This window comes from Silurus meridionalis, chromosome 4 (assembly GCF_014805685.1).
Source record: "Silurus meridionalis isolate SWU-2019-XX chromosome 4, ASM1480568v1, whole genome shotgun sequence".
NCBI lineage: Eukaryota > Metazoa > Chordata > Actinopteri > Siluriformes > Siluridae > Silurus > Silurus meridionalis.
The window spans coordinates 34,820,463-34,847,119 of NC_060887.1; the positions used below are offsets into that span (position 1 = coordinate 34,820,463).

Genomic DNA, 26,657 nt, shown 5'->3' on the forward strand with positions numbered 1-26,657 from the left:
AAATCCACGTCTCCGGCTCGGTTTCTCCGTGTCTGCTCCTCCCTGCACTTCTCACCATATTTAACAGCTTGTTGCAGTGATTTGGTCGGTTATTACACAGTTCGGTTTTAATTAGTGATCGAGATGCTATCAGTGATAGGGTTATAACGCAGATGCGACCGTGGAATTTATAATTAATGAACAGAATCGCGCATACTGACTTTCTCCCCCCCCGTCCTTGAATTTGGTAGCTCTTTACATTTTGCATTCGAATTGCGTTTATCATAAGGCAAGTCATGGTGTAACTAAAAAGAACGAGAAAACAAAGTGTTCTAGAAGTTAATAAAAACGTCTTTAAAAAAAACTAAGCGAAAATTGGGTTCGAACACCAAATGTCTCGGCGACGCATAATAGAAAAAAGAACCTCGGGTTACATTTTCACACTGACAGCTGAAAGCTTGTACATGCAGCCGTTATTTACCAAATAATAGAAAAGACATGGGCCATTATGAGTTGTTTGCCTATTGCGTTTGTGAAATTGTGCTCGTGCCGGTGTGTGGGGACTTTAATTAAACCCCGTGGCCTCGAGCGCAGTGCGAGCAGCAATATATCACACTCATGGCATCAGAAATGCAAGGATACAGATCATTGGCTACTGAGGTCAAGTCATGTGATTTGAGGAAATATGAACAGTTCTGGATGGGAACAACCATCAGTGTGCAAGGCCAGGTTTAGAAATGTTTGTGGAAAAGAACAAATTTAAAGAGTAAAATTGTGGGGACTCTTTTAGATCTATTAGAAGCAAGAATCAGAAATTGGTGAAAATTTCTGTTAATGTGAACAGTTAAGCAAATGGAAGATGAAATGATCTCCAAAAGGCATAAAGTTACAGACGACACGGTCCCTTTATATTTTAAACAAAATCTTTAATATTTAATTTTCCTCCTTTACATTTTCAAAATAAAAGAAAAGCCCCTGCAGCAGAAGTTTGAGCATCCTGCATAGTTAGTACCTTGTAGCACCCCCTTTAGCAAGTATCACAGCTTGTAAACACTTTCTGTAGCCAGCCAAGAGTCTTTCTGCGAGTTCTGTGAGATTCCTATGCCGTCTTGCACGCACTGCTTTTTTGAGGTCTATCCACAGATTTTAAATGATGTTTAGGTCAGGAGACTGTGAAGGCCATGGCAAAACCTTTAGCTTGCACCTCTTGAGGTGGTCCATTGTGGATTTTGAGGTGTGCTTAGCATCATTATCCATTTGTAGAAGCCATCCTCTTTTCAACTTTTTGCTTTTTTACAGATAGTTTTAAGTTTGCTACAAGAATTTGTTAGAATTCAATTGAATCCATTCTTCCCTCACCAGTGAAATGTTCCCCATGCCATTGGCTGCAATACATCCCCAAAGCATGATCGATCTGCCCCCATGCTTAACAGTTGGACTGGTGTTCTTTTCATGAAATTCTGTGCCCTTTGTTCTCCAAGTATACCTTTGCTCATTGCGATCAGAGTTCTATTTTAACCTCATCGGTCCACAGGACTTTTTCCCAAAATCCATCAGTCTTGTGTAAATGTTTCTCAGATGCTGAATTTTGTGGTGAGGATGCAAAAAAAGGTTTTCTTCTGCAGAACCTTCTATGAAGGCCATATTTGTGCAGGTGTCGCTGAACAGTTCAACAGTGTACCACAACTTCAGAGTCTGTCAAATCTTCCTGGAGGTCTTTTGGTGGGTGTTGACTTGTTTTTCTAAAAATCCTATGAGCAGTTATCTGATATTTTTCTTGGTCTTCCAGACCTTATCTTGACCTCCACTGTTCCTGTGAACTGCCATTTCTTAATTACATTCCGAACTGAGGAAATCGATAAATTAACACTTTTCTCTTTTTTCTTATAGGCTCTTATCATTTTCATCATTTTCAGAGTGATAGGCAACTGCTTAGAGGAACCCATGGCTGCTGATTTTTGGGACAAGGTTAGAGTAGACTGGGTATTTATAAAGCTCTGAAATTTGCATCACTTGGCCTTTCCTTATGATGCCTGTGAACAAGCCATGACCCTAATAGGCCAATTAAGGTCTGATACCTTGGTCAAAGTTATCTAAGAGCTCAAGTCTCCTGGGGTTCCTATTCTTTTGCAGTGTGCCGCTTTCCCTTTTTCACTCTAAAATTGTAGAAAACCAATTTATAACTTAATATTTAAATTGTAGCATTTTATTTCACTTTAATCTTTAACTTAATTTTACTATGAGCAACTGCAACCCAACAATTCCCCTATGGAAACAATTAAGTATTCTGATTATTATGTATGCACACAAAGGGAAAGGTCTGATCATCAATGGTTTCTCTGTCTGGCCTGATTTGGTCAGGTCTCGATTGGAGTTTCCACCATGGGATACTTGGTAGTGGCTTTTTAGCAGTTCTTTACATAATAAAATCATATCCTCAGTATAACCTTTTTTACGAATCACAGAGTTAATATGTACATATGTACAATCGTGTTGGCTTTCCTGATTTGAAAGTCCTTTCACTGGCGCCACCCATGAAATTGATAATACAATTCTCTTGTTTGATTAAAAAATAACTGCCACCTATTTTCGTATTTGACCTTCTGTCTATCCACAATACATTGAGATCTTTAGATCAGAGATTGTTAACTGTCTCTTGTACAAGAATATGTTGACTGTCTAGGGTGGAGTCGGTGTTCCAATTCATTCCAAAGGTGTTCAATATGGTTGAGGGTCAGACCTCTATAGCAGGAGATCTTCCACTCCAACCCATGTAAACCATATTTCTAAATAGAGTTTGCTTTGTGCACAGGAGCATTATTATGCTGGAACAGGTTTGGGTCTCCTAGTTCAAGTAAAGGGAACATTTAATGCAACCACATCTAAAGGCAATACAATTGTGGGTCTTCAAAGGAAAAGACAGATATGGCTGGAGAATCCAGGTGTTCTTTTGTCTAGATGAGTGTAAAATACCTTTGCAAATGTCTTTGTGGTATGGTTCTTATACATAACAAAAAAATGCTTAGATGATGTCTAGGCTGAGATTACTATAGAAACGATAGCATTTCATATACCCCCTGCACAAACCATCTCAATCAGACCTCTCTCACCTTGTCTCCAAAATGTCCTACCTGCTCAGTCCCTTAAATAAATGAATTTCTAATCCTGTCCTTCGTCATCACTCCAGTGAAAATCTAAGCATCTTCAGCTCTTCTTTTACCGCCTGTCTTTTAGTCAACACCACTGTCTCTAAACCATACAACATTGAAGGTCTTACTACCGTCTTACAAACTGAACAAGTATTAAACTGAATAAATAAATAAAGTTCAACAACCACAACAAAAAATACTAATGTAAATAAAAAGAATGTATATTAAAAAGAATGTATATTTAAGTCTTGGCTTTCAGAGATTCGTATAAATCATGAAGTATACACTTGAAACTATAACGCAAGCGATAACTGGAATTGTACCATAAATGTTCCACAACATAAAATCTAACCATAAACCAACGTCTCCTTCATTAACAAATGAAACAGTGAAATCCTTGGCATTTGTTTTTGCTAACAACGTACATATTTGGTCGTCTTGTGTCTTATAATAAGTATTACATTATAATATTATGTATTAACAATCCTGTTGTGTGAAAACATTTGCATGTCAGTGTAAAAGAAGAAACAGCACTTGGTCATTTTGCATTGTTCAAATGCTGTATTATTTCATTGGATTCAAATGGTGAAAGCTGGTTTATTTGTTGCCTGTTTATTAGGTATAAAAATGTAAGTAATAAAGCGGCATAGTAATAAACAGTGTTGGGCAGTAACGCGTTACCGGTAACGCGTTACTTTTGACAGTAACTAATACTGTAACTTCGTTACCGTTACCGTATGGTGTGTTACCCTTTACTTTTTTTAATGAATTAATTTCGGCTGAAGTGTAGACTACAGCCTAACCTGCTTACAGCAGCGTCGCATTGTAGGATTGGTGGATAAACCACTGTAAACACGAAGAAGACGCACTGTGGGGGTGTCTCCGTTTATTCAGGTCTGTGCAGCAGTAATGGCGAGTCGAGGCGAGAGCAAGAGGAGTTTCTCAAAGTGGAAATATGCTCATTATTTCACTTTAGTTGAGTATAAAGACAAAAACTTTTAAGTCAAATGTAAGCTGTGTCTTCCTGGTTTGAAGCTCGTATCTACTGCGATAAACAGCAACTCCAATCTGTCGAAGCTCCTTCAGAATTTACATGCCTCGACGAAGCTAGAAGCTAGAAGCTAACCCGGTGTTCTGTTCTACATTGTTGATAGTTTTCATACTTCAGCTGTGAAAGGAACATGTTTAAGAGCTCAACACAACAGCAGAAGCCACTTTAGTTTTTGATTGTGAATATATTATTCAGCTTGTTTTGTTATTTATTTCAGAAATGCTTGTGATATATTCAGATTGTGCTGGTCTGACTTCAATAAAATAGTGTTTAAAAATTACTTTGTGTTTAAGTCAGTTTTGTGTTTGTAGACCATAACGCATAAAAGGGCATTAATGGGAACATTAAAGAAGGTTCTTTAAAAAAGTAACTAAAAAGTTACTTTTAACAGTAACGCATTACTTTTTGGTGTAAGTAATCAACAAAGTAACTAAGTTACTTTTTGAATGAAGTAACGAGTAACTGTAACTAGTTACTATTTTTTAGTAACGAGCACAACACTGGTAATAAATACAAGAAAAAAAACCTGAATAAATTATAAAAATTGCATTAGAAACTATTATAATACACAAAACCGTAATGAAGGCTGGAGCTGTGTGTTGTATAAGTGCGTGTGTCAGACAGGGAAAAAACCCTTGCTTGTGTTTGATTGACAGCAGGCTCGCACTATAGGCCAAATTCCTGTTCCCCTCTTTCTATTTCAAGACTCTCTCTCTCTTTCCTCCAGTATATGGACTTTAATGTTGAGACTCCGTTTGTTTATTAGATTGTGAGGAGCCAAATGTTTGTCACATCTCTTATACCAGGCAATAACCCCGGCTTTATTGCCTGGTATAAGAGATGTGACAAACATTTGGAAGCTGATGGTGTTTTTCATACTGCAAACGTTTTTAAGCCTTGTTCATTTGTAGTTAAATGGTTTTTGGCGTCACGTTGGATAGATGTTTTACATCCAGATTTGATTTAGATTTAACCTGATTTTGTCATAATTCTGAGAGATTATTCACTTTTTTTATTCTAGCATTGGTCAAAATCGAAATCTGAAGAAAGCACTCAGCTCATACACGCGCCATTCATGTACGCTGAATCGTTATGGTTTACAGTTGGCTTTGATGGTGTGGGATTGAGTAATTTTCCAAATCCTCTAAGAATGGCAGAGGGGGAAAAAAATTATGAGGAGGTAGCAAGAGCTCGGCTGATGACGGATGAGCGGCCGCTATTAAGTTTTAATTTTAAAACAAATTATGCAATTAGCTCCCCATCAGGATGTACGCCGTGCACGAGGTCATCGCAACCTTCACTTCATCTCGTCCCAAGCTGAGGAATCGGAAAAAAAAGGGAAGTGAAGGTAAGGAAAGTGGAAAAGGGAATCGTTCATGTAAAAGACCATCTCTCTCTCTCTCTGCCAGAGCAACTCGTAGCTCTTTTTTTTTTTTGTTGATGGGATTTCCTTTAATGTTTTTTATGGCAGTATTCATGTCCTTAAACAAAGAGGCAATTTGTCTGCGCTTGAGAGATAATATTGTCAAGGGAGACATGCAGTCAATTTCAGACGTCTGCTTTTCAGACAGGGAGAGGTGACAGTTTCAAGGTGCTCGCGAGAGCTCCTCTCACAATAAAGCTCGCATTGGATCAATTACATTAAACAGCGCTAAACGTTAGCGATTGTTTTAGCGTTGCGATGTCCTTACGTTTGGCACTTTAACGTGACTCAATTTTGTGAAAGAGAACTGAAGAGGTCAGGAATTAAACACAACGAGGTGTGCTGTCCAATTGTAGGTGGAACATTCAGAGAGGAATATTTTCTGTTTATAACAGCTATAAACATCCATTCCCTCACCAGGCTTTCTTTTTTATTTTGTCCTTTACAAAATGAACACGTTCTGGAGAAACCACAAAGTTCCTGTGGTGTAAAATGTTATTGGATTGGGATTTGGCTTGCATGTGAAACTACTGTCCAAGCCACTGTACAAGAAAATGATTTAACACCTTCTGATTGGTGTAACATGCGTGACCCTAACCCTAACCCAGAACATAAATTCATAAACCCATTGTGTTATTTATTAGGGTTAATAGTTAGGGTCAAAATCAAAAGGGAAAAAAAATCCATCATTAAAAAAACATTGAATTAAATTTTTTTGTTCAATTTTAATTATATATAGTGCTTTTAACAATAAACATTGTCACAAAACATATTTATAGAAATAAATATATTCAGGATATTGATAAGTTTATTAGTTTATGTCATTAGAGTCAGAGATGAGGAAAAAAATCTCCTCGAGAAAATATAAGGAAGAAACTTTCGAAGGAGCCAGACACAAAAAGGAACCTGTCCTCATGGGTGATAATGCTAGTATAAATAATTCCTGTTCAGCATTGATCTACTAAAGAGTGTGATGTGTTTCCTGGCTCTGATCTTCAGTGTATGGTTTGTATGTATTTATTCGAATGACCAGGTTCATGCAGTCCCGTTTTTCACAAACACACACTTTCCGTGTCTACATGAATGCAGTGTTTTACGTTTTCTACAGCTTTATGGAGGAACTCCTGCTTATTGCATAACCCCTACTTACCTGGCAGGGACAGTAACTTGTTTAGTAAGGTGGTTTGCCCAAAGCAAGGCTTAGCCATTGCATGTCAGGCTGTGCTGACCTTTTTGCTTATTCTCCAAATGTGGGAATCTCGACTGCATGATTTCTGATAGTGGGGGACTGCATTTGCACTCTCCCCTCAGTGGTTAAGGTCAGGGCTTTAAGCCCCAGTATCTCCAAGAGGGCCTTTACCCTCAGTGCTCCAGGGGAGCTGAATCATGACTGACTCTGCATTAAAGCACCTTTCTAGGGAAAGTGGTAGCTCAGTGGTTATATTATATATCTAATTATATATGTGCTTGATGGTGTGTGTGAAAAACACAATTTATATATATATATATATATATATATATATATATATATATATATATATATATATATATATATATATATATATAAATAACTGAGCAATTGAGGGTTAAGAGCCTTGCTCAAAGGCCCAGCAGGGGAAGTTTGGTGGTAGTGGGATTTGAACCCATGCCCTTCTGATCAGAAGTCCAACATCTGAAGCATTGAGCTACCACATGCCAATGGGTAATTAGCAATAATTGAGGGGTGATGACGGACTTTCAATGATCTTGTTAATGCAACTGGGCAGTTGCTTACAATCTTCCTATCAGACGTCTAACATGTGAACCCCTGAGTTACCATTTGTAATACAATGTAAGCTAAAGCACACTGAAGTCAAAACAAAAAAGAGCTGTGGTATAAAATCAACTTCTTATTATTAGTAAGCAGTAGAATCAGGTGGTTACTGTAATAGAGAGACTGAACTGAACTGAGATACTGACTCTCCTCTCACATTTCCTCATTTGTCTTTTTTATTCCTTAACAAGTTTACTCCCCGAGGCAAACACTAGTCATTTATCTTCCTGTTGAAGGCCCAATTAAGACATCCCTATTCGCTTTCACACTGCAAATATTACATTTAGCTGAAGAATGATTTACTTTCTTCTTATGTTTTACAAGATGTGAAAAGACAGATCAGATAGATTTACTTCAGACTGTAGCTTTGCTCAAATTTGAACAGACCTGAGAACGAGCACTTGCTTATCAACCCCAAATTTAGTCATCTCAAAATCCCTACAACTTTATCTACTCACATATCAGCCATGTGAGATGCTGAGGGTGGCGTATACTTCCATCTGACATGATTCAGTCTGCCAGGTTTATGCCTAGAGACTGCACTACCCAGATTCCACTGCGCCTCCTGTTTGTCGCATGATCACTCATACCTCTTCCTTGTCACCTTGATTAGCATTTTATCAGCTCCAAATCATTTCAAGTTTATTTATAAATCTTCTTCTTATTCTTTCGGCTGATCCCATTAGGAGTCGCCACAGCAGATTATCTGTCCTCTACATCTGCCTCTTTCAAAACCACTACATGCATGTCTTCCCTCACCACATCCATAAACCTCCTCCTTGGTCTTCCTCTTTTCCTCCATCCTCAGAATTCTCCTACCGAGGTACCCCATGTCCCTCCTCTGCAAATGTCCAAACCATCTCAATCTCGCCTCACTCACCTTGTATCTAAAACATCCTATATGAGCTGTCCCTCTAATAAACTCATTTCTAATCCTGTCCATCCTCGTCAATGCCAATGAAAACCTTAACATCTTCAGCTCTGCTACCTCCAGCTCCACCTCCTGTCTTTTACTCAATGCTACTGTTTCTAAACTATACAACATAGCAGGTCTCACAACAGTCTTATAAACCCGGCCCATTTTTATCTCTTTTAGCGTTGCCTTTTTTCCGTAAACCTAACTAAATGGAATTCAGCTGTGAATGATCTTGATTGGTCAGTCAAGTTTTATTAAAATGTGTCAACATTCACACAAGAAGTCAATCGATTCATCGGTTTTGTGAAATCGACGATAGTTGAATCCTGGAACTTACATCGGCAAAACTCAAATCGCTGACTCCACGTGCTGTTTGTTTTTACACATGGGATTGTGTGCTGCACAGAGTGTGCTATGTTATATTTATTATTTTTAATTTATTAATTATTATGGTTGCACAAGACACTCTTATTCGCAAGCCCGGATAAATGGGGAGGGTTGCGTAAAACGTGTCAAATCAAATATGTGGATCACGATACAGAATTTCATACTGGATCGGTCAAATCCCGACCCGACGTGGTGGTGGTGGAATGAGGAAGTGCAGGAAAGCAAAAGAAGAAAGAGGTTGATGAAACAGAATTTGGATTGACAGAGTGATGAAAAAAGTAAGCAGAATTACAAGGAGATGCGGCAGCAGGTAAAGAGGGATGTGGCGAAAGCAAAGGTAAAGGCATATGAGAAGCTGTATGAGAAGTTGGACACTAAGGAAAGAGAAAAGGATTTGTACCAAATGGCGAGGCTGCAAGTTAGAACAATAAAGGATGGAGATGGAAATGTGTTGACTAGAGAGGAGAGTGTGGTGAGAAGATTTGGAGTATTTTGAGCAGCTGATGAATGAGGTCAGACAGGAGTCTCCATTGACTATGATGTTTGTGGATGATATTGTGATTTGTAGTGAGAGTAGGGAGCAGGTTGAGAAGAGCCTGCAGAGGTGGGGGTTCATGCTGAAGAAAAGGGGAATGAAAGTCAGTAGGAGTAAGACAGAGTATATGTATGTGAATGAGAGGGAGGGCAGTGGAGAGGTGCGGTTGCAAGGAGAAGAGGTGGCGAAGGTGGAGGAGTTCAGGTACCTAGGGTCAACAGTGCAAAGTAATGGAGAGTGTGTTAGAGAAGTAAAGAAAAGAGTGCAGGCAGGGTGGAGTGGGTGGAGAAGAGTGATAGCAGGAGTGATTGTGATAGAAGAATATCTGCAAGAGTGAAAGGGAAAGTTTATAGGACTGTGGTGAGACTTGCCTTGTTGTAGGGTTTAGAGTTCAGTACTATTTACATGGTATTTTAAGTTTGTTTCCTATAAAAAAAAAATAAATAAATAAATAAAAAACATCAGTTGATGAATTGGTACCATCCAACCTAGCTATTTATATCCATAAAATTCAGTTCGACTTTTAATTCACACCTGAATACGAAGATAATAAGTGTTACAGAAACTTTTGCTAATCTGGTGGGGAATTGTAGTACAGCATAGTTTATGTAAACCAACTAAACAGCATCAGCATTTTTGCCCAATATACATCTTTTACGTGTTAGCTAATGTTATCATGATTTTTACAGTACAATACAATTCCAGATATTGCCTCATGCTTGTACATGCCTACTTCAGTATTCCTTGGATTTTGTCTCTGGCTCTGTTTTATACTTTACTGCCTTTTCCTAAATAATTTATATTAAATTCCTGAACAGGCATTCATGTGTAAACAAAGGTAATCAAAGCAATGTTACTGACTAGTTTAAAGAATGCCGTAAATCAGGGCATGCTCAAATACCTTAAGATTGGATAATTACTTGGATTAACGAGGTGTTTACTCCGAATGTGTTCTCAATAACTTTGACTGCAATGTCATGTTTTACCTATTAAGTAGAAAAGTAAATTGGACTTTAGCCCCAAAGCACACTTAAAGAGCTTCCGAGGTAATGGTTTCTATAAATAACACCACTTGAAGAACAGAGAATTAGTCTTATCCTGCTTTTCCAACAAGCCGAACACGGGTTCTGCCACAGTCTCGGTGCAAAGGTTCGTCTGAAAGCATTGAAGCCAGCCCAGCTGGAGTAATGAACAGGATGTTATCTATCCCAAGCAGAGAGGTAAATGCCAGTCTTATCTGCAAAGCTTTACCCATATGTTCAAATCCGTGGCACAAGGACAGGAAAAAACGGCCTGCTTTCCACTCCTATCTCAACACAAACAACATAGCACGCTCCAAAATGGAGCCAGGCAGCAGTGTGAGCTCCACACCAGGCTCTGCTTTCAGGCTCCAAAGCTCACATGAGTATTTACCAGAGCTTAATGACTGGCCTTGCTAACTTTCCACTCGCTGCCAACCAAAGGATATTTTCCAGCTGAGCACTCATGCTGGTGTTTGTAGCATTGCTGCTTAAAGCCAATTTGATTTTGCCAAAGGCTTTCTGGCCTGCTTTTATGTCACAACCAAGGAGATCAAAAGTTACATATTTCTATACTGTACATATCAGAAATACAGCATGTACCCAAAAATAGGACAAGTCATATCCTTGACCAAACATTTACGGTACACACTCAGGGTTAGGGGTTCAATCCTGAGCTCAGGTGTCACATGTCACATGTTTTCCATATTTCTGTATGAGTTTGCTCCAGGTTTCTTTAAAAACATACCAGTAGGTACATTAACAATGCTAACCTGCTTCAAGATTAGAATGAGTGTATACGTGGTGGTTTTATTAGCTTTGTTTACAAGAAAGTACTTTTTTTTTACACATTATTCCCTTCAAAATAGACCCCTTGCAGAGCAATACAGTGCTCCCAACATTCCTGCCACTTCTGGAATGTGTCCTGGAAGTCTTCTTTTCAAAGCATGTCAAGCATCTTCTGTGAATCGCGCTGAATCTCCACAATGGGGTCAAAACAGTGACCTTTGAGCTGGATCCTCATCTTCGGGAAGAGGGTGAAGTCCACAAGAGCCAAATTTGTAGTAGGTTGAGTGCTGTAGTGAGATCATGTAAATTGTTCTCCAGCGATCATATAAAACGCACAGGGAGTGAAACCGGCGCTAGCTTTTGAAAAGGGAAGAAAGCGCTAAAGGGAGCAGGCAGTGTGGCATGGAGATTCAGGGTCTCGTCATGCTTGAAACATGGCCAGCATCTCCAGGCAATTGCAATGTGTGATGCGGCCTTCCCAAGAGACCTTGTGTGGAGCGACCATTTATGACCGCTTCCCAGCCCCTGAAAGGACGCATCTGTCGGAATCGTTATGTGATGAACAGGAACTCCCAGCACAGGGCCTGAGACAGGAACCTGGGATCTCTCCACACATCCAAGGCACGTCTGACTCACCACGTGACCTTGTTTATACTTGATCAGTAGCCTTCCCCCCCAAAAGAACCCTCGGGTTTTGAGCCACCACTGAAGGGGCCTCATGTCCGCCCTCAGACCCAGTAGTCTTGAAACTGCTTCACAGTGAGCGACTGGCCTTCTCTCCCTTTTTCACAGCTGTAAGGGTGGATTTGACACAAGCGGGGAATTGTGCCCGCACGAACGAATCCCATACTATGCCTGAAAGGAGGTTCTCAGTATTGAGAAAGCACACAGTTTTTGGCGTTTAGCCTTGAACCCAGCTCCCTCATGTGGGCATAAAGGACATCTCAATGCCAGACTGCCAGCTGCTCCGATTGAGCCAGTATCAACCAATCATCAATATAATATAGAATGCGGACACCCTGAAGTCTCGGGGTTAGTGCCGCATCTGCACTTCGTAAAGATGCGGAGTGAGAGGGCAAGACGAAACGGAAGGACACGGTATTGGTATGCTTCGGCCTCGAAAGCAAACCTCAGGAACTTCCTATGTTCCATGACCAAAGCCTGCTCAGGCCCCACCAGGTTGAACCGGGGTGAAATAGATGCACAGGACACATTAAGACAAATGTGGCAGATTGCTAGATAGTCTGTTAAGGAAATCAGTGTCTTAAGACTGACCTCTGGTGTGCCTAAAGCCAAAGATCAAAAATCATGACAAACCAATCCTCTGACCTGATTTGGAACACGACCTGATTCAGGGTCAGCATCTTGAACAGAGTCTTAAAGTGAGCGGTTCATCTGACGTAGATAGGTATAGTATAGGTATAGTATAGGACGCAGCTCTCTATTCTTTTTGGGAACTATAAAGTACCGGATGTAAAACCCGGGCTCTCTGTCTAATGGAGGGACCACTTCGGTGGCTTTATTCCTCAAGAGAGTATCTACTTCTTGTTTTTCACCCCGTTAAGCCGTGGCAGACGTGATCCGAAATTAATCGACTAGCCTCTGTCTTCAGTGCGCAGGACGTCTAGCAGAACCTCCACGCTGCAAGATCATCTCTTAAGGGAATCAGTCCTTCGAGACTGACCTCTGGTATATTTAGAGCCAGAGCTTACACCCTGGTGCAGCTCTAGGGGCCTCCTGAGAGGCGGCAAACCCTCTAAGTCCGCTTTGGCAAAGGGCGGAATGAGGAGGGCATTTGCTGGAGCTGGCCTTGCCCTGAAGCACTGATAGTGGCAGGGTGAACAGACCAGCTCCCTTAAGGGCGCTTGGGTGTGGTAGGCACTGTATACTGAGGTGCACAGCGCCCCTTTTCTGGGAGTACCCAGATGGTCCTGTATCAAGACTTTTTGGCCAAAGCTCCTCTATTGAAGGTGATGGTCTTTAGACCCATTAGCTTACAGGGCTTCTGCCTTGCAAAAACTCGCACTCCTTCTGCTTAGGATCCTGTGCAACGCTCTGCTTTTTGCACCTCACGATGCCGGAAGTGCAGGGTTGTGGTGGGGGCTGTGCTCACCTGAGCGATGTGGGAGATACCAGGTGCCCTGGTATGGCCCTAGTGGTCTCTTCAGATGCCCTGAGAGCTAAGTCTGTCGCACAGCATTTCTTTGGGATTAATGACGTTTGATCTTATTTTAAATAACACCAAAAAATCTGTGTGAGCTCAAGTTGAAAAAAGTTGATATACCCTGCATTTGTTTGTGAGTCAGTCTAAATGTGATTATTTGGCTTTATAGACAACATAAGACAATACCTCAATCTCCGGTTCAGTAGAACGGTTGAATATACATTCAGCATCATATTAATGCTCATAACAAGAGGACTGAAAAATTGTGAACACCTGACCTGTTTATGACTTTGTTCTACTGCCCACCATTGCACATAGCAATGATGTAAAACAGGGGCTTCGTTTCTAAAGCAGATCCAGTGTCCAATAATTAGAACTGTGGACATTGTTGAAAAGGATAAAGGTGCTTGTCTGCCTGGTCTTTGTGCTTCAATTTGTAAGCTCAGGCCTGTTCGTTTGTTCCTTATTAATGGGCTGTTAGCTTTATGTTTGCATTTGATGTTGTTATATATATATGCTATTCTCTATACGCTATAAGCTATTCTGTAAAGGTGTAAGTAAAGCTTGTTTTATTGCCTTCACTCTTTTTGTCCTATTTTGTAACTAACAGTGGCTGATCTCAGTGGTGGACAGTATAGAAGCATCTTAGTCACATTCTTTATGTATCTGTATTCAATCAGAGTATCTTCATCTTAGTAAAATTTTTACTCACATGTTGTTCCTTAGTACTTTAAAGTGAAAGAGGTATAAAATGTTTTAAATAAGAATCTGTGTTGGAAACCCCACAGTAAAAGTGGCATGGGTGGAGTTAGCGTTCTTTCACTGCGTGTCTGTAACCAAAGAAAACTCTATAATGTGCAGGAGAATGGAACACGTCCAAGTGTTCTCACAAATCAGTACTTTCACTTTAGGAACTTCAGTATATTTAAAAGTAAGTACTTTTTACAAACAGTTGGAATGTATTGGGAATATATTTATGCATGCGGATTTCTTTTGGCCTTCTTCATCCACCACTAGCTGATCGCCTATTCGAACTATTGTTCACTTAGCGTTGACATTTTTTTCACAAGCCAATGATTTCTGTTAACAATGAAGTTCTCCTGGTTATTTCACATAATTTACATTGTTTGAATTGCTGCATAAGAACACACTAGTTGTTAAGGTGAGTTTTTATCGCTGTTAACAGCTGCATTGCAGATTTTGTTTAATGTGTTCTAATAGAATACACGCCATCGAGTACTTTTAATCAGTTTTCTTGTATTGGTTAATACATGGCTAGTGTGCATTATACAATTCTAATGAATGACATTAATGTGAATAACCACCTGCGAACTGCATTAAAATAGTGTAACACACACACACACACACACACACACACACACACACACACACACACACACACACACACACACACACCTAGCCATGAATTAACCTACCATACCTTATATATCTAATTAGGATAAACTAGAATAAGATGTTTGCATATTTTATTATATTTATGCAGCAATATAAAGTAAGGTCTCGGCAACATTCTGTTTAAGATGTTTTGGATTTTTATCTTTTTTTTCCTTTTCTTTTTTTTTTTTTTTTTTGCTCATTTCGCTTCTTTGTTTACTTGAATTTGATCACTGATTTGTTGAAAAGCCCAGCTGTTCCATCCACTTGTGCATCTTCTGTCTCCAAACACCCGAACAGGTGATGTGTTTCCGCAGGCTTGTTTCTCATTCCACACAGATGGAAAGAAGGAGGGGGGGAGAGGATGGGAGGGAGGATGAGAGACAGGCAGAAAAGCATGTCAGAAGTTTTTTACTGTTTATGCAAATTAATTTTTGATTTTGTGTGTGTTTGTGTGGAAGGGGGTATTTCAGACTAATTAATGATATGATGTAATGGGGATTCCACCATTGTTTTTTTTTTTTAACATAGTTATATTTAACATATATTAAAATATATACCTTTAAATGCTTTAAATTAAATGTCTTTTATTTCATTATAACATACATTATATTGCTAAAAATATTGCATTTAACCTGAGACCCGAAATTACAATACCCAAGTCAACATAACCAGCTCTATGAAGGTATGCTTTATATTGGTTGGAGTGGAGGATCTCCTGCTTTAGAGCACTGAACTCAACCCTATTGAACACCTCTGGAATGTATGTGAACACTGACTGTACCCCAGACCTCCTCACCTCACCTACATCACTAACTGACTTTACTAACACCCTTGTAGCTGAATGAATCTCACACACATCTCCCCAATTACACTCCAAATTCTAGTGGAACATCTTCCCAGAAGAGTGGAGGGAATTATAATAGCAAATAGAGACTAAATCTTGAATGTTCAAAAAGCACATATCGGTCTTATGCCTTAAGACTTTTGTCCAAATGTCCATAATTTAAATAGTACTTGAATGCTCATAATAATAATGATTATAATAGTAATAATAATCCATAAAACAGTATTGTGTCCTAGCCCAGCACAATCTAGCTACATTTTACTTACCAAAATTACTTTTAATACTTTATTCTATTCAGTAAGTCCTGAGAAAACTCAAATGTGATTTAAAATTCTGAAATCATCTGAATATCACTGAAGAAAGATAAGTGAGCTCTCTTTCTTATTTTCTACAATGTACAAAAGTACGGCCTACATTTATTTTTCTTAAATTTTCTTTGCTAATAATTCAAGTAAATTGTCAAAAGGCACAATCATTGCTGTCCTCATTGCTCTAGCATCGCTTCTAGTTATCCACTCTGTCTGTATGCTTAAAAATAAAAAACACAGTGATGAGATTACAACAGTAAGTAAATCAGTCAAATTTACTTATAAAACATATTTAAAACAAAACAAAAAAAAAGCCCAACATGCTGTGCATAATTCTGATTCTATTATGGCATTTTAGTGGAATGTTAAAAAATTCAATAGAGTAAATAAAGTCGTAATATTTAGAGAAAATAGCCGAAATTCCGACACTTGAGCTGTAGCAATTGATTAAAGTGTCATTTTATGGCCTTTTGGCAGACACCCTTACCTTGTTTCGTTCTTACAACTAGGCAGTTATGGGGTTAAGGAGGGGCCCAGGAGTAGCAGCTTAGTGTGGCTGGGATTTGAACTCCAGATCCAAAGTCCAGTGCGTCAACCACTAAACTTTAATTTAGTGTTATAATTAGTAAACGAACACTGCATAAAAAAAAAATTAGACAGACATTGAGGAAGTTGCCTTTTGTTCATTCCAAACTGGTCAACTCCAAGGATATCGATGGTTACATCTGCATGCTATTCAAAGAGAAGATGGTTTTCAAGAGACTATGAGGATGATGATCAAAGAAATCGACCCTGAAAGAGTTGAACAGCGGCATGCTAGACTTCTTCTTCGTCGACAGTACTTCAGCAGGAACCCAATGCGTTGTGGCATATGAATTCATATGATAAGCTTGTAATTTTTGACTTAATTCTCAAAATATTATGACTTTATTCTCATATTGCTACGACTTTTATTTATTTATTTTACGTGGCACAAAAAGCCCTTATATGATCAAATGAATCACAGTTAAGGGCCGAAGAAAATCTGTTTTTTAAGGTTTACATTGTGTGAAAACTAGTTTTATTTTAGTATATTTTCACCATTAATGGTAGTGCGATCGTTAAACCATCCAACAGATCGTTCAGATTCAGTGTGTGTGTCCTGCTTGTACTGAGCCTGTGTTTATTCTGTCTGGTCCCTGCATCCCATCTGATCCTGCCATTAAAACACTAGCATAAGTGCGTAAATAATGACTTCATGCCAATTATCTCTACACAGAGGCAGTTAATATTTACTCTCTCTCAGCGCAAGCGACTGTTACCTCTGATAAACGGTGTGTTTGCTCAGCGCCAGTGCTCTCTCTCTCTCTCTCTCTCTCTCTCTCTCTCTCTCGCTCTCTCTCTCTCTCTTTCTCATTCCCTCAAACAGCTGGAACTCTGCCACTAACACTCACCGCTTAGAAAATTAGTGTCCTTCTACCTGAGCTTCTCCACTAACGAGCATATGCTTTACCATCGCGGGGGGCCTGAGCGAAGGCACGAGACAGAAAGCGATAACACCATGTTAACAATTACTTCCATAATGATCCTGAATACCCATTAGACCCCATCTGCACCCTTTTAACCTTGTTAGGCTGAGTGCCCGGCCCAGGACGCTCGTTCGTGAATTAAAAGCACATTTGAAATGTTGTTCTTTCAAGGAGCAATAGATTGTAAAATATGTTTGTGTTTTTTTTGCCTCTCTGGGTGAAGAGCTGCTGTTTACAGGGTTGTCCAAACATGCAGTTAAAACAGTCTTATCTGAGCAGAGGTTAATGAGGAGCAGCGTGATGTTGGGGGTCGGACACAGTGGAGGCCTCGTCTGCATTATCAGCCGGCTCATACTCGGCTAAGAAACCATAGGCATCCTTTGCCTTGCTGGGAAACACTGATAGCATTCCTGTTTCTCCAGCACCAGCTCCAGTCAGCTTAATTACTATTTTTCTTTCTGTAGTCCTAAACAAGTTGATTGTGGTGTCAGTTTGGATGTGTGATGATCGTGATAGTAAGAAAGACATACATTGTTTATATATAGTATAACATTTCCAGATACTTTAATGTTTCTCCTACAAAAAACTTTTCAGGAACTTTGCTTGGGAACTGTATTTGGTCCTTAACCTCAACTGTTTAATTGCATAAATAAAATAATTGAAAGTCATTCTGCATGAGAGCCAAATGACATAAATGTAAATGTAATCTAAGGACAGAAATCGCTTCAGGAGCTTTGAAGAATTTATAATGGTAAGGGTTCATAAGAAAAATTAAAACCAGGAACTCGTTTCTAATGTGAGATATATTGTTTATATAGTTGAACCTTTCTAAGAATACATTAAATCAAAAACTTAATTTTTAAAGTTACATTTACACTTGTTCAAAAATCCATTCTCAGTATTAGCTAGACTTTGCATTTCCTAACAATGTGCAGCGCCTTTGAGCAAAGTCACAAGGGCTCCAGGAACCAAAAGTGGAAGCTTGGAGATGCTGAAGCTTAAACTCCCAGCCTTCCGATTAATAATCCAAAGCAATAAACACTGACTACGCACTGTCTTACTCCTAGTGACTTTCATTCCCTTCTCGCCAGCGCAAACCTCCACCTCTCCAGGCTCTTCTCAACCTGCTCACTACTCTCACCACAAATAACAATATCATCCAAAAACATCGTAGTCCAGGGAGACTCCTGTCTGACCTCGTCCGTCAACCTGTCCATCACCACTTCAAACAGGAAAGGGCTCAGGGCCGATCCTTGATGCAGTCCAACCTTCACCTTGAACCAGTCTGTCGTTCCTAATGCACACTTCACTGCTGTCACACTGCCCTCATACATGTCCTGCACCACCCTCACATACTTCTCCGACACACCAGACTTCCTTATACAATACCACAACTTCTCTCTTGGCACTCTGTCGTACGCTCTCTCTAAATCCACAAATACACAATGCAACTCCTTCTGTCCTTCGCTTTACTATTCCATAAGAATCATATATATATATATATATATATATATATATATATATATATATATATATATATATATAATATTTGTACAGTGTTCAAACACTTGACACTTTAAGGCTAATTGAAGTGTTCACCTGAGTCGGAAGTCTGAAGTCTGAACCGCTGACTCAGAGAAACTGGGTCGGCACTCCATTTGTGTCACGGCAGCGTGAGATGGAGTATGCTCCAAAACGCTGTAGCATGAGTGTGTATGTGTGTGTATGGTTTTTCACGCCTAGCACAGAGAACGGCAAAGTGAAACCGAATGCTAATTGAAGTGCTTGAAAGGGCCATAACCTCACACACACACACTTACACACATACACACACCTTCCCGATCTCCACCAGCTCTGCCCCCTGGGATGCGTGAAATTGTTTTGCATCCTAGAGACGCCTCCTGTCCACACACACCCTCATTTACACACTCGCAGCCCGTGTGTCACGGACCTGCCCTGCAGACACCGCTATCTCGCCTCCTAGACTCGTCTCAGACTGTCATCCGGCACGCACGCAGCAGGGGCGCTAATATTGTCCCTTTTTTTTCTAATTTAATTAAGCACAGTTATCGCTTCAGAGGAACATATTTCAAAGGAGGGTGAGAGCACAATGGTGGTGAGAATAACAATTTCACTTTGAGCCAGACCATGAAATGTGTGAAAAGCTATTGCTTTGGATCACATTCCTCATGCTAATCATTTGGGTCTACTGTAGAAACGGCTTGTTCTTTTTGAGTAATGAGAAATACAGGGAGGTCTGAAAAGCTAAGGTCTTGATTTAGTTAATCAGTTTTTTTTAAATATATATTAAAACCTAGCATCATTTTCAAATAGTATACGCTAATAGTGCTCAATTCTTGTTATATAGAATACTAAAGAAACCAAAAACTTTCTTTTTTTGGATCTGCCCTATTCATCCTGATGCTCTACCTCAGGAGTTCTCTTCAAATTAATGACCACTCTGTGGGAATGGTTTAACATCAACATCCTAAAGAGCAATGAAATTTTTCCTCGCCATAGTCAACACGGACTCACTGATTAGGGATAAACTTAAAACTAAAAGGAACATTCTTTTACACAATATGAAAGCATGTAAACCATATCTTCATGGAGCTGGCTTTGTGAACAGTCGCATTGTATATTATTGTATGGCTCCCTCTCTATACGTTCTGATTAATAAATATGGAATATTTTTTTACAATATTGATGAAATATAAACAGCGCTTCTTCATGGATTTCTGGGTGTTACTGTATATATTTACACTACTGTATCTTGCAGCTCCTGTGTGTTCTGTAGGCTTTTATAGAAGCTGGTCTAACTGTTCTCGGTCCCTCAGTCCCCGCTCTCTTCAGCCCGGCAGAGATGGAGATAAATGGCCTCCTCGTCCTGCCGCACTAAGTAATACGGCTGGTGATGAATCGCTGCTTTCAGTGACACCAAAATTGGAATCATTGGGTTCAGGAGGCAGAACTAAGAACACCTCACATGCCCCTTTTTTCACCGATGTGAAGTCATCTGTTACCTCAAGGCCACACTAGGAATTCCCCTCCTTTAGTCCTGGTGCTCAGATTAATGAGGGTGAATGAGACAGGGAATAAGGGCCTTGTTAAGACACGACCCCGCTGCGTTCGTCGCAAAACCTTGGCATCTGAAATAAAAGTCCCGAACTTTATCAGAGAGACGATAGGAAGGTGGAAGGTGCAACTGCTGACTTCTTACACTTCTCAAGCTGTGTCAACATTTGCAGAAATGGATTGTACAGTATCTAATCTAGAATTTATAACCAGTTTTAGTCTTTGTAGACCGAAGTATGTGAGGGAGAGTGTCGCAATGGCAACGTGTGAAGCCTCAGGACACCGCTTGACTTTAAATTTAATGAGGTTTTTTTTCATTACACAGCATGAATTACACACTATTTCTGTCAAATTCAATAACCCCGTCTCCCTGTACAGGGGGAATGAAAACTGGGTCAATGGCGTGATGGAAACTGTAGAAGTGTGGCCGTCTAGGAAAACCAGTTAGATGTTGATGCTGTTTAGGTCATAATGGGTTTTTCTGCATAAAGTTTTTGCCAATGCGAAGAAACCTGTTGTACAGTCGTACGTTCTAAGACCCCCTAAGAGTTTGGAAAATCCGCGAATTTTGGATGCACCCCGCAGGACCTATGGTACCTTAGTGAATTAATCTAGACATTATGTCACTTTAATACAATAATGTGTTTTAAAAATGTTATTTAATTTGTTAGTAAAAACATCTAAAATGTTCTTCCTAACGTTCCTGAACGTTCGGTTCCGGCTGTGGATTTCGGCGACTTTTCAGAATTCCGAACCATGAATTTTTTGGGGTTGACTGTATGTACTAGGAAAAAGTTAGCAATGTGATGCATCGATTTAAAAAAGTGTGCATCGAATACAAGTTGCCCTTTGTATCACAATCCATTGTTTTTACCATATTTGCATTAGAAATGTTTTTATTTATATATAATGTTCATGGAGGTGCTACACTTTTATTATTTAGAAAGTGACCAATAATTTGTGACCAATAATTCATATGTAGACTGATTTATTTTCGCTAAACTGTTTCTCAAGCACATTCTCTCAGCACCACCGCTGCTACATGAATATGACTTACTGAATCGCAATACTACTGAGACCGAGGCGTGTCCTTAGAGCCACATAGAATACAGATTAACATGGCAGAAGAGACGGAGACAGATATTCCTGGAGACAGAAAAGGAAAAACTTTTGGATTTATATTATTTTTTTTATATTTTTTTGCACTACAAAGGCCTGTCTGTCTGAAACAACATAATACAAGTGAACTATTTGTACCATAATGAATTTCATAGAATAATTTTTTTCATTGCATCATATTGAATCGAATCAAAATAGCCTCAAACTGCATCGTAATAGGGGGTTAATCGTATCGTATCGTATCAGTAGCTGCTTCACACATATATATATATTTAATGTACTGTACTGAGACTTAGAGTATTAGAGACTTTATTGTAATTGTAGCAGCAACCTTTCTCTGGTAGCTCTCACAGACCAGCATCAATAAGAAAATTTAAGAATAAAAAGAAAATGTAAGAATAAACAAAAGATATTTGCAAAAAAAATTATATGTCTATGTAAAATTAAATATATGTGCAGTGGGACATAAATAATGAAATATTGCACAAGATATACTAATAACTGCTAACTAATAATACTGCTAATATTGTAATAATGATGTCATTATAGTAATAAATAAATAATAGTAGTCTGGGTGTAAAATTGTATTGTACCGTTGGCTGTGCATCGGGATGTAAATCGCATCTGCCTTTGTTATGGAGTTCTCTAGTATATACCATTCATTTAAAAAATGCACGATCATTGTATTTATTTTTTTAAAGGGACACATAGGGACCTGAAACACAGAATTGTATTGTATTTTTGATTATTCCTTTGAGAAGTGTCACCTTGCAAACACAGCTATAATGGCATTATATATGAGAAAATTATTATTTTTTTTTCAAAACAAGCATTTTCTTTTTCATTAACCAACATCCACATTCAGTGCTACAATTAATGAGTAATCCAAATAAAAAAGTACTAGAGTCCAAGTCCCAGTTTGCATGCAATATACCACATTTATGTTTTTTTTACAGCAGAGGCTCGGCTATTTAGCAAACTACACTGCAACATTTAGATTTATGCGCATATCCAACCGAGGGTTGAGGGTTGGGGCCAAACTCAAGCAGTGGTGGTCCTTGGATTTAAAATCATGACCTTCTAAACAAAAGTCTTACACCTTAACTGAGCTACCACTTCCTTATGAAGGTGCTGATGTGAGTAGTATTCTAATAGTTAAAGCTTTGTAAGCTGATCTGTTTATTTATGAGGTGAACAAGCTGGATTAAATAAAGGGCTTAATAATAAAGTGTTGCTGAATAGCTTCCTCTAGGTCGGTACAAAGCAAGGACTAGATAAGGTTATCCAGAGATAGTCAAAAAGCATTATGGAAAGCTGTTGAAATTTGTGTTCATCAGCTACAAGACTGTGAGTAAAGTCAGGTAGTGATGTAGGTGAGGTGAGGAGGTCTGGGGTGCAGTCAGTGTTCATATTCATCCCCATGGTGTTCAGTAGGGTTGAGGTCAGAGCTCTATAGCAGGAGATCTTCCACTCCAACCCATATAAAACATTTTTTCAACGAGCTGGCTTTGTGCACAGGAGCATTGTCATGCTGGAATATGTTTGAGTCTCCTAGTCCATGTGAAAGGGGAAATTCAATGCTACCACATGCAAAGAGATTTAATACAATTGTGTGCATCTAATTTTGTTGTAAGAGTTTGGAGAAGAATCACAGACGGCGGGAGAAGACATCAGACTATTTTTGCCCATATAGTTTAGGAACCTTAATGCTTGTGATGGATGGACGGACGGATGGACGGACGGACGGACAGACAGACAGACAGACAGACAGACAGACAGACAGATAGATAGAAGTAGAGTTCTCCGAGAGACATTTCCCCATGAACGTTACCCACGCTGTCCAAATTGCCGACATTCCACAAGTTCCAGATGCCAGGATTGAAAACTGCCCCCACTTGTGCACTACATCATTACTGTGAAATTGAATGGCTGCTTATGGAACAGCGCACAATGATTATGGACCCAATATCACAGGATGATAATCATTACTCATTGCCATTCATTATGCGGAGGCGGCACATTTGCATATTTTACCCAGGTGTGGCAATCAGAGGAATGGCATTATTGCAGCAAACAAGGAAATTTGTGTAATTTAATTTTGGCTAACGAACAGCCCCCTTTGGCATCAGTGTGGCTGTAAAACAGTAACTGGAACCTCGCTTTCCCATTTTCAGACTGCTCCTCTTCTTCATCTGTACATTGTGTATTTTGCTTTAACGTCCAAATGTCTGAATGCTTTTTGACAGAAGTTAGCCGTCTATTCAGGAATCAATATACACCTCAAATTCAGCACCACATCTGTACGAATCGATGATACATGATATCATTCTCTTTCGCTGCTCTCCCCTGATTGCATTACTCAGCCCTGCACACTCATGTACAGATGACCTTCAGGTCAATTTGCTCCAGGCCTGTATGACAAGCCCATATAATGAGCATTCGAGGTCAGCCCCTCTGAGAACTCAGCGCTGACCAAATCACGGCTGCTCGTCTCATCCGGTTAACGTTTATCGCTGTTTGTAACCGCTTAGTTGTGAGAAATGACATGGATATATGTGTTGAGCCTTACAGGGTTAAAAATCACATCGCAGATGGAGCCCCCTCATTCATTTGTAAGATAACAAGGTTATTTGAAGTGACCTCTGAACCCAATGTCGTGTTCTGCTGCTGTTTTCCACTGAATATCAAGCAGAGGATAATGCAGGGATGAAGGTTTTGTGGGTGGAAAATGGTAGAAAATATTTATAAAGGGAGAGAGAAAAAGGTAGATAAACAGATAGATGGATGAATAGAGAGAGGGAGAAACATCCGTTCTTGTTTTGTGTCTGAAAATATCTTACTTTTAATTCTGTATTTTGAAGCTTTGCTCCACAAATTATTCCATTATCTTTTACTTTACTTCTAACACTCATCATGAGTCTAGGAGTTGGATAATGTGTGTGTGTGTGTGTGTGTGTGTGTGTGTGTGTGTGTGTGTGTGTGTGTGTATAACAGGTTTTGGTCTCTTAGTTACTGCATCCTAAGACGTTCTATACTACTGTGTGCGTCCAACTTTGTGGTTAAGCTGTTACATTTCTTTCTTCAAAAGGTTGTGAGCTCAAATCCCAGCACACCACTAATCTGCCACTGCACGACACTTAACACTCAACCGCTTAGTTGTATAAATGAGACAATTGTACAGTGAGTTGCTCTGGGTAAGGGTGTCTGTGAAAATGTTGGAAACGAGAAGAAGCACATATGGCTGAAAAGGGATGGATGGATGGATGGATGGATGGATGGATGGATGGATGGATGGATGGATGGATGGATGGATGGATAGATGGATGGATAGATGGATGGATAGATAGATAGATAGATAGATAGATAGATAGATAGATAGATAGATAGATAGATAGATAGATAGATAGATAGATAGAATTTATTAATCACAACAAATTGGATGCTAAGTGCATTCTGCAACTGTAATTTGCAGATCTTCCTGAGCTCCGTTCTGAAGATTTAATTTTTTTTTAAATAGAAATATGTCTGTCAATTATTGTCACATTTTACAGTTATTGTTAGATAACTAATTGCTGAAAAAACTATACATGTACATGTATCCTTACATTAAATAAGTATTACCCCTTAAAGTAGCTCTGTAGTCTTTTTCTGTCGCTCTCACCTTCTCATCTATCAGTGACTTATAGTGAGAAGATGAAAAAGAATATATATATATATATATATATATATATATATATATATATATATATATATATATATATAGATATATAGATATATAGATATAGATATAGATATATATAGATATATATAGATATATATATATATAGGCCAAGCTCCAAAATCAGTGGCCGAGTAAAGACATCATTAACAAGATTTGATTACATCTCTGACTTTTGTGAGCAGTGTAGTGTCTTCACAAGCCGGGGAGTTTAAAGTAGATTGAGTTGTTTATTCCCCCATATATTATTTTATATTAAATTGGAATAAATCTATTAAATCTCCACTCTGCTTTTTACACACAAATCACCTCCCAGATGGATGAAAACGATAACAACTGACCTGTGTGGCTTTTAAAATTCCTGCACTTTTATTTTACTGATCTTGTATTAGCCTTCGATATCATTTTACCTGCTGCATGAGAGGACGAATGTGATCACAGACCTGCCTGGCAATTCCTAGTCCTGGCATGTCAACATCAAATACTTCTTTAATTGACTCTGAATCGCACTTAGTGTGGTGAGTAGAGTTGGGAACGGGATATTATGAACTGTCAGTTCGCATTTAGGACCAAATTTGCCCTGGGATTTGAAGAAGCAATGAGGAACAGGACAGAGAGAGGAGGGGGAAGTGGGTGAAGAGAAAAAGGTGAATGGAGGGAAGGAGAGAGAGTGGGAAAAAAATATAGAGAGAAAATTGAGTAAACATCCTTTTAAAGTCTTTAGTATTAATATTTCAGAAGTCTTGTATCCTAAATATAGTCCTATATCTGCTTCATTTATATGAGCTGTTATGAAATCTATCTCGTCCTTGAACCAGGTTTTGTGAAGATGCCTTCAGCATCCTCATTCTTGCTCTTTTTAAACGCTGTTTAAAAAAAAAAAGTAAAAATCGGCACGTTTGGTTTTTTTCCAGGACGTGTCATTGAGGCCTGGTTAATCAAGCAGTTTTTATATTTCGCTTTGTATGTTTCTTCCACACTCCTGCCTGTCTTTTATTTCCAAGCCATTCTCAGAGAAACCCAGGCATACGCCATGCTACAACTTATGTTTTACCATGTCTGCAAACATCACAGCACAACCAAAGCATGGAAGAATGACAGATCGGCCTTTCAATATGTACTGACAAACAAATTAGTGAGGAGACGCTGTGTGCTGAATAACTGATGCGGTGAGCGCTGTGGTACGGAACCAGTGATAGGGAAGAGAAAGAGAAAATAGCCGTGCCCCATCTGGGCCGGAGAGGAATCAGTGCATTGGTGATTTCTGTGCTCGTACGTTCGAGTGAATCCTCAGGACTGATTACACATGTCAGACTGGCAGATGCAAATAAATAGCAGGCGGAATCAAACCTTCAAGATGTACAGAGCCAGAGCAGATGGTGATAAACTAATGTAGATCATTTTTACAGTGCAAACAGGCAGGGGAAAGTATATCTGATCGAATGTGATTTCAACATTTTAC

General features: G+C 39.2%; 1 protein-coding gene and 1 non-coding gene across 2 annotated transcripts in view; both read left to right on the forward strand.

Annotated features, from left to right (window-relative positions):
• adarb2 (adenosine deaminase RNA specific B2 (inactive)) overlaps window positions 1-26,657 on the forward strand; it is a 238,513-nt gene that overhangs the window by 93,074 nt on the left and 118,782 nt on the right. The window lies entirely within an intron of this gene.
• On the forward strand, window positions 6,745-6,909 carry LOC124385398. Its single transcript, XR_006925774.1, has one exon. It is a non-coding gene; the product is annotated as a U1 spliceosomal RNA (small nuclear RNA).